This window comes from Salarias fasciatus, chromosome 2 (assembly GCF_902148845.1).
Source record: "Salarias fasciatus chromosome 2, fSalaFa1.1, whole genome shotgun sequence".
Taxonomy (NCBI): domain Eukaryota; kingdom Metazoa; phylum Chordata; class Actinopteri; order Blenniiformes; family Blenniidae; genus Salarias; species Salarias fasciatus.
In genome coordinates, this window is record NC_043746.1 from 486,517 (window position 1) to 495,191 (window position 8,675).

Consider the following 8,675-nt stretch of genomic DNA (forward strand, 5'->3'; position numbering starts at 1 on the left):
GAAGGGTCTGAAGGGTCTGAAGAGTCTGGAGGGTCTGAAGAGTCTGGAGGGTCTGGAGGGTCTGGAGGGTCTGAAGGGTCTGGAGGGTCTGGAGGGTCTGGAGGGTCTGAAGGGTCTGAAGGGTCTGGAGGGTCTGGAGGGTCTGGAGGGTCTGAAGAGTCTGAAGGGTCTGAAGGGTCTGGAGGGTCTGGAGGGTCTGGAGGGTCTGAAGAGTCTGAAGAGTCTGGAGGGTCTGAAGGGTCTGAAGAGTCTGAAGGGTCTGAAGGGTCTGGAGGGTCTGAAGAGTCTGGAGGGTCTGAAGGGTCTGAAGAGTCTGAAGGGTCTGAAGGGTCTGAAGAGTCTGGAGGGTCTGCGCTTGGTGAGTTTCTAACAGGAAAAGACGTTTTCGTGTGTCTTTGTGTGTAGAGAAGCTAGAGCTAAAGAGCTAAAGCTAGCCAGCGTATTTGTTTTGAAGCTCTGATTGGTTGAAGTAGCTGTCAGTCAAAGTCCACAGGGGGAGAGGCGGGACTTCAGTGAAATGGAGCGGTTTCTCTTCCGGGTTTCAGAATTAGCCCCAGAAAGTCTTCTATTTTACACAAAATGACTTTTCCTTAGCGCCAAAAATAAACTATTGCCATATTAATGCCATTTCTAGGGTTTGGACGAGCTAAAAAAGCAGGATTCAGCCCCTTTAAGGTTGCTACTAATGTTATAACAACGGTCAAACTTAGACACGCTAGAAAACATGAGTAAGATGAATATGATTCATTCATTTGCCAAAAACAGAATTGAAAAATGTTGCTTTTTTGATCAAATACTAAAGTGTGATTAGCTCAAGAGCTCATTATGATTACAGTTTTTTTTTTTTTAATCAACCAACTCCTACTACTAGTTTTTGGATTTTAAGGTACAGTTTATTTTTACTGAAAAACTCAATGTAAATGCATCATTTTTTAGTGCCCATAGTTATTTATTATTGTTGTTTATATTTGCAATTTAATATTTATTGGAGGGTTATTAGAAATATATTTTAATTGTAAAGTGATTATTGGGTGCTGCATGTCTCGGTTTCGGGTTATAAGGGTGACGTAAGTGCCGTTCACTTCCGGTTTGGACTGCTGTTTCTCTGTTGGCGGCGACACGGTGTGTTGAATTACCTCGCCATTTGGCTCAAAAGGATTAAGTTTTCCGTCAAGAGACACGAAGCAGGATCCGGTGATGATATCCCTTCGTTGTAGGCATGCAGCCAACGAGGTATTCTATTGTATTGTTTGTTTTGTTTGTGATCTGTTTGTATACAGCGAGTTGAAATTCTAATTGTATTGTTTGCTTCCAGTTTTCACGGTTGTAATGGAGTTCGTCAAACTTCATTAAATCAGTTCGAAGACCACTTGTGTTTTGTCGTGCCTGGAGGGATCCACACTCAAGAAAATAAGAAAATTGGAAGAGACCTGAACAGAGCACTGTTTGATCACCTGGCCTCTGTTTACTATCCCGGCAGAATAATCTTTTACATGTAGTATTAGGAACAGCCCCGTTATCAGAATTTTTTTTCTTTTATGCAGTTCTCCAACAAGATTTAAACTTTTATTTAATTATGATGTACGAGGGCGTACCCAAAAGAATCCAGAATTTGACTGTAACTTTTTATTTCTGCCATTTCAAAATAAAACATCACAGTTGCCTTCAAAATAATCCCCATCCGCATTAATGCAGCGCTCCAGCCGTGTCTCCCACTTCACCAATGCGTCGTCAGACCCGTGCGTAGAGTCATTCAGGGCCGGCTGTGATTTTTCCGTCCCCTCCTCCACATCTGCAAACCGCTGTCCCTTCAGCTGCTTCTTCAACCTGGGGAACAAGAAAAAGTCCCTGGAGGCTTCATCTGGAGAATCAGGCGGATGGGAGAGGAGATTCATCTCATTCTTCTCCAGAAACGGCGTGAGGCGCAGCGCCGTGTCCGCTGGCGCTCTGTGGTGGTGGATCAACCGGCTCCACTCCGCCACGACGCTCTGCTTCCTCCTCACATCCTCACGGAGCGTCTGAGGACTTCCTGTAGTAGTCCTGGTTTACAGTCTGACCTGGAGGGACAGACTCGCTGTGGACGAGACCCTGGACAGCCGAGAAGCAGCTCAGCATTGTTTTCACGCTGAGCGGACCTGACGCGCCGACATCTGGCCCTTCTCAAACCCCCGGACCACTCATGGACCTGAGTCTTCCCCAGAGCAGCATCCTTGTAGGCTTGCTGCAACAAGCTGAGTGTTTCTGCTGCTGTTTTTCCAGCAAGAAGCAGAATTTAATGTTCTGCTCTGGCTTCACAGTCAATGTCGCCATTTTGGAAAAAATCGCAGACCGCCGCTGCACTCCGTTACTATAAATAGCTCCTGACAGGTGTCAGTGTCACTCTGGGAGCTCAGATTTCTCACAGATGTGCACGAGGCTTACCTGCAGCACATCTGACGGCCAGAAGGCGAAACTCATTATTATTATTGTTTTCTGACCAAATGCCGGTTTCTTTTGGGTACCCCCTCGTATTCATCTTTTAAATGTGTTTATCCAGGTCAGGGTTTCAGGGTCCTGGAGCCGATTCCAGGTTACATTTTGGCCATAAACGCATTTTTTTGGAGTGTGTAATTAAAGTAAAAAGACTAAGAAAAAAACCTTGGGGACAACAAACAAACCACAAAGAAAGGTTCCACCCAGATTTGAACCCAAGACACAGGACTCCAAACCCAATGAACTGATTAAAAATGCTGTCTTTTTGAATGTGCTGCAGATGAAGACACTAACAGTACATTGGAGGACACTTCACCACAGTTCACGCCGTCTCTTTCAATAAGTACATTTTGCACACTGATACTGATGAATTGAACAGCCCTGGCAATTTCACTCATGTAGCCGATGAATGCAGTAAATGGTTAAACGTTCGGGAATAAGTGCTCTCAGAAGTGAAGACAGGTCCCGTGGGGCAGAGGACATAAGAGAAACGAATAATAATCAAAGCAGAGTGTCCATCAGTCATGTCTCTTTCTCCGTCTTATTTCCTGGTTCCACACTTTCTGTCATTATCGTTTCCCTGCTTCTGAAAAATGAATCACAGGCCCAGACGCAGAGCTAATTTCCCAGTCGTTAGACTTGTGTGTGCGTGTGTGTGTGTGTGTGTGTGTGTGTGTTAATTATTCCTCTAGCCTATGGTGAAACGGATTGTGAGGGAAAATGATTGCGTGCAGGAAGCTTTCTGTAAAAGGAGACAGGGGCGTTCCTTCCTTCCTCCAGCTGGTTTCATTTTCCATGTTTTTCCTTCATCATTTTAGGCATGAAAGTAGTTTTAAATTCTTGCCGGTACTATTAGGCCCCCAATTACATGATGGAGATGAGTGAAATTTCTATGTGTTTGGGCCTTAAATTTACATGTGAATGCGTCATCAAAAACAATATGAAAGTGGGTGTGTTGAAGGCGGGGCATGGGGAGAGGCTGTAACTTTCCAAGCTGATTGTCATTCAGGAAGGGAAAGGTGCATGTAATATACATTAAATTGATTCCATTTTGGTTATTATTATTATTATTGTTTTGGGCACATGGACACTTTTCGTATTTATCCTGTACGTTTTAAAAATGACACCCCAGATGATGAGACCTTTTTGTTGGTTTAATTTATCCTTCATCCTGTACAGGCGCATGCAGCGCGTCTTGACATCTATGGACCAGTTGTGGAAAACGTCCCAGTGTGTTAAATCAAACGCACCTATATAGCCCCTTAGCAAATGCTGTGGTTCAGATTTCACTCATGGACTGCTGAGTGAAAACACCGGTCGTTAGTTTATAAGACATTTCTTTTCTGAGCATCATTGAAATTTAACAGAACACAAAACAGAACCACCACTCTTATTGGCTTCAATTGGGACTTTTTTGTAAGGAATGTTTCACATTTTACACATTTTACACATTTAACAGCGCCGCTGTCACAAGGGCAGATACAGGAAATCATTCCTGCCACAAGCCATAACCCTGGACAACAACTCTCACCTGCCCGACAGAGGAAACTCACAGCGGTGTGCTGCATAGGCCCCATTTCTCCGGACAACACTCTTATTTATTACCAAAGCATTCTCACTTTTCTTTATTCTGCCCCGCACACACCTCTTTCCTTTATTCAGCACATGTCACAGTATGTGCTTATTATATATGTATGTATGCCTATGTATATATATATTTATACATGTGAGTATATATATGTTTGTATATAATGGCTGTTTGTGTATAGGTATGTCAATATATGTATATAATAACTTTCACTGTACATAAGTTTGTGCATAGGTATGTCAATAATGTATATAATAGCCTTCACTGTATATAATTTTTCTGCACTAATTATATATTTTTACTTTTGTGTGCATTGCTACTGATGCTGCTGTGACACTTGAATTTCCCAGTCTGGGATTAATAAAGTATATCTTTATCTCTCTATCTCTAACGTGTGGACCATATCCATTTCCTTTCACCCCTGATCATCACCTCATGGGTTTTGAAAAAGAGAAAAAAATCCACTGTGAGATACTCTGAGGCCTTCTCAGGTTATACTGACCATGCAGCTGAATGCATTTTATCAAGTGATTCAGATCTGATTCTTGCGATCTGAAACATCGCTGATTCAGAAACAAGCGCTAACTGTGAAGTCAAAAAAAGAAAATGCATGATGACGTGTTTGACGCTATTGTCGCAGTGCCTGAGAAGTTCGCCAAACGTTGGCAGGATTTTTAGGCAGAGAAGCTGGAAAAAAGTCAGAATCGGAAAAAAGAGTGTTGCTGTATTCTTTCTGAATTCAGTCCTAAGTTGTAATTAGCAGCAGGTGCAGGCTTCAGTTTGCACTGAATGAGTACAAAACAGTAATCTGTGTTCCCAATTACTCATATGGACAGGATATCTTTTCAAAGCCTATGAAACTCTACTCTCTTTGACAACATTTTGACTGTTTGATCCTGTGAGGTGTAACATTCTTCAAGAGGGCATAAATTGTACATTTTATGCAATTTCATTTTATTTCAGCCCAAGTCAGTTTCTCAATACAAGAGGAAGAGAAAGTACAATCTGAAAAAATATTCAAATTCAATGAACCACATTTAAACTTGATTTGAACCTACCTGTCCTAATCTTTCGCCCATCCATCCTTCCTTTCTTCCTCACCTCGTCCCACTTTATAACGAATGCAGGCAAGAAACACCATGGACATGCATAACCACAAGGAGACAGACAGTCACATGCACCTTTAAACCTCCTGACCAGAGATTTACCGACACCGTTCCATGTTTGTCTAGGATACTTTTTTGAAATCAATTCAAATTTCGACAGTATTTTCTGGTTTAACAGTGATTTTAACCTTCAATGTGTCAAATATGTCAGTGTGAGAAAGTATTTTTTTCCAAACAATTTCTACCATCATTTATATGAAACAACAAAATAAAAATCCCACTTTATTGAATTTTCATTCATGTCTTATTTATCTCATCAGGTATTAGACAAGTCTAGATCATATGCTCTCTCTCTCTCTGTCTTCCCCTCCTCTCTCTCTCTCTCTCGCTCTCTCTCTCTCCCTCTCTCTCTCTCGCTCTCTGCCCCATTTTAGATGGGTCCAAAAATCCTCATTATAGTTGGACTGTGACATCAAATGTATAGTACATGTCTCATATAGACAGTGGAGTGGATCTGATTTAGTCGGATCAAAATAAATTTCAAATCAGATTGTACAAAGAGGTAGTCTATCCTGATCAATAATCAATTCCTGCCCTTCAAACAGCTGAAGACGGCGGCTCGTGTTGTATGAGCAGATTATTCAATCGGTGCATTTGCTCCATTGTAAATAGAGTCAGAAAAAACAGGAAGCAGGTATTGGAAGAACCAGTGACTTCTCCTGGAAATCTAAGTGCACAGATGAGTTCAAGAGTGTTGTCTTTTGGCATGTGTCCTCATTCCAGTGTTGAAAGTTCAGTGTACCTGATTTTTTAACACACAAGATTGAGGCTGAAGGCAGTCGCAATGTTTCAAGTTAACCGGTGTGTCACATTTCCCAGAATAACAGCATCGTTCACATGTCATCTGATTTTGTTAATCTACCAATATCAGAGAAGCCTTGTAAGGGCCACTCACCAGCAGTGGTGGGATTAGAACCCACACCTACTGAGACACTGGACCCTTGATCCAGCACACTGCATAGTAGGGCTGAACGATATGGGCAAAATTTCATATCTCGATATCCATGCCAGATATCTCGACATCGATACGATACATTACAATGGATCCAGTGAAAGTTAAGCATTTTTCAGAAAAATAAAAACATCATAATACAAAAGGATGTAAAAAAAACTGCAGTTTTATTTATGAGAACTCACTGCCACTGCCACCAAACTCGTTTGTGCAGATTCTGCACCCGCCCTCTGCCATCAGCTGTCAACCAGTAAACGAGGTTTGTGGTTGGCTGGCCTTACCTGTGCATGGGCGAGCTGACATGCAGGGCAAGCAGGGGAAATCTTGATATTGTTGATTTTTGAGAAACTAATGTCCTGAATGTTCATATCCCCATATCGATATGATAACGATATATCGTTCAGCCCTACTGCATAGGCATTGGCCAGGTCCAACCACAAAACAGCAAGGTCGCCTTTGTTCTCATGGGCCTCTCTGATTAGTTGCGTGACGACGCCAGTGTGTTCCAAACAGCCAGGTGCAGAGATCCCTCCCTTCTGAACTGATGGATCAATATAGCTGTTTTGGAGGAGAAACTCCGGTCAGTCTTTGTGAGACGATGCTAAGAAACACTTTTCCTTCCACGCTCAGCAATGAGATGGAACGGAACTGACTGATGTCACTTGAGTTCTCCTCTTTGGGAATCCACACTCCCTCAGCCCGCCTCCACTGGCCGGCCACTTTCCCCCTTCTCCAAATCACCTTCAGGATTCTCCACAGGTGCCGTAGAAGCTCCGGGCAGCGCTTGTAGACCAGGTAAGGGATTCCACTGGGGCCTGGTGCCGATGCCGAGCGGGCCGCCTTGACGACCTCCTCAGCCTCCTTCAGGCTTGGCTCCTTCAAGTTTAATTCCGCTGTTGGGGGGGTCTGGGCTGATGAGAGCTTTGTTGGGCTCCAGTTCCAGGTCTCTCAGAGGATCGCTCACGGTGTCCCGGAGGAAGCGATTTACTTGCTCTATGGAACACTCAAGCCAGCCGCTGCATTTGTCCCCAAGCCGTTGTTTTGTGAAACCAAAGGGATTGGCGATGACAGCTGCTCGCTTCCTTGCCCTCTGTCTTCCCCGCCTCCGGGGATTTGTGATGTGTCACTCCCTAAATATATTAAACATTAAAAATCTACATTTAAAATATATATCAGGTTTAGAATGAACAAAACATCTATCTATTGAAAGATGTATTAATTAGTAAATATTAATACATTCTTGATATCTACATTGGTTTATTTTGTCAATAAATACCCTATCTATCTAGCGATCTATATGTTGTTTGTCCATGGGGACTTGCCGTCGGACTGGCAGTGGTGGGATTTGAACCCACGCCTCCTGAGAGACTGGAACCTGAATCCAGCGCCTTGGACCGCTCGGCCACACTACCTGTCAGACCAGAACATCTGGTGATCATCCGACCGGGAAGTGGCAACTGGCCAAGGCTGCAAGAAGGAACAAGGACTTATCGTTTTTGGAGCAGGGACCAAGAAACGTGTGAGTGACCAGTAGCAGAGGATGGTTTCGATCCATCAGCCTCTGGGTTATGTTCCCAGCACGCTCCCGCTGCACCACTCTGCTCACCGTTGAGGACCATTGAGAGCAACAATCACTCATGCAGTCAGCAGCTGTTGGGTTGACCATGTTGAGAAAGTTGGACGGCTGTGATACTTCCAGCTGATGAGCCTGGGAGACCAATAGGCTTCTCACCTGTGAAATGGTGGCTTCATGGCTGTGTGGTTGGTTGAATGACAAAAGAAAAATGTTATTGTGAGCTGTGTATATCGAACACCACGTACAAGTATTTAGATTTTCAATGAATGGATGGAGAAGCTATTTTCACCTGTGAACCAAAAAACACTATTTATCTAATAAGAAATGACGAAACAATCAACAACCTGAACAACAGTTTAGCCCGACAGGATTGGAGTGCTGTATATGGAGAAACGGATGTGGACAGTGCTTATAGCAAGTTTCTAGATATATTCATTTCCTTATATGATAAAAACTGCCCAGTAAAAGAATTCTATTCAAGGGCAAAACATAAACTTAGACCTTGGCTTACAAAAGGGATAATCAATGCTTGTAAAAAGAAGAATAACCTCTATAAATTATTTATTAAGTTATAAACTAAAGAAGTGGAGCAAAAATATAACTTGTACAGAAACAAATTCACAGACGTCATAAGAACAAGCAAACAGCTATACTACAGAAGAAAAATAAATGAAAGCAAAAGCAATATAAAAGAAACTTGGAATGTTCTTAATGGTTTAATCAAAAGTGGTTCCTCTAAGTTAACATATCCGGATTACTTCATTGACAAAAATGGTGGAAATCACAACACGATTAATATAGTAAACAGCTTCAATAATTTTTTTGTAAATATCGGCCCTGAGTTGGCTGCCACAATTTCAAATCATGGAACCAATGAACTAAACCTCATTAAGAACAATCCATCCTCACTGTTTCTCTTGG

At 42.6% G+C, this 8,675-nt stretch overlaps 1 non-coding gene across 1 annotated transcript; it reads right to left on the reverse strand.

Moving 5' to 3' along the window:
- Positions 1-7,508: 7,508 nt before the first annotated feature.
- trnal-cag (transfer RNA leucine (anticodon CAG)) lies at positions 7,509-7,590 on the reverse strand. The gene has a single exon. It is a non-coding gene; the product is annotated as a tRNA-Leu (tRNA).
- Positions 7,591-8,675: the final 1,085 nt, after the last annotated feature.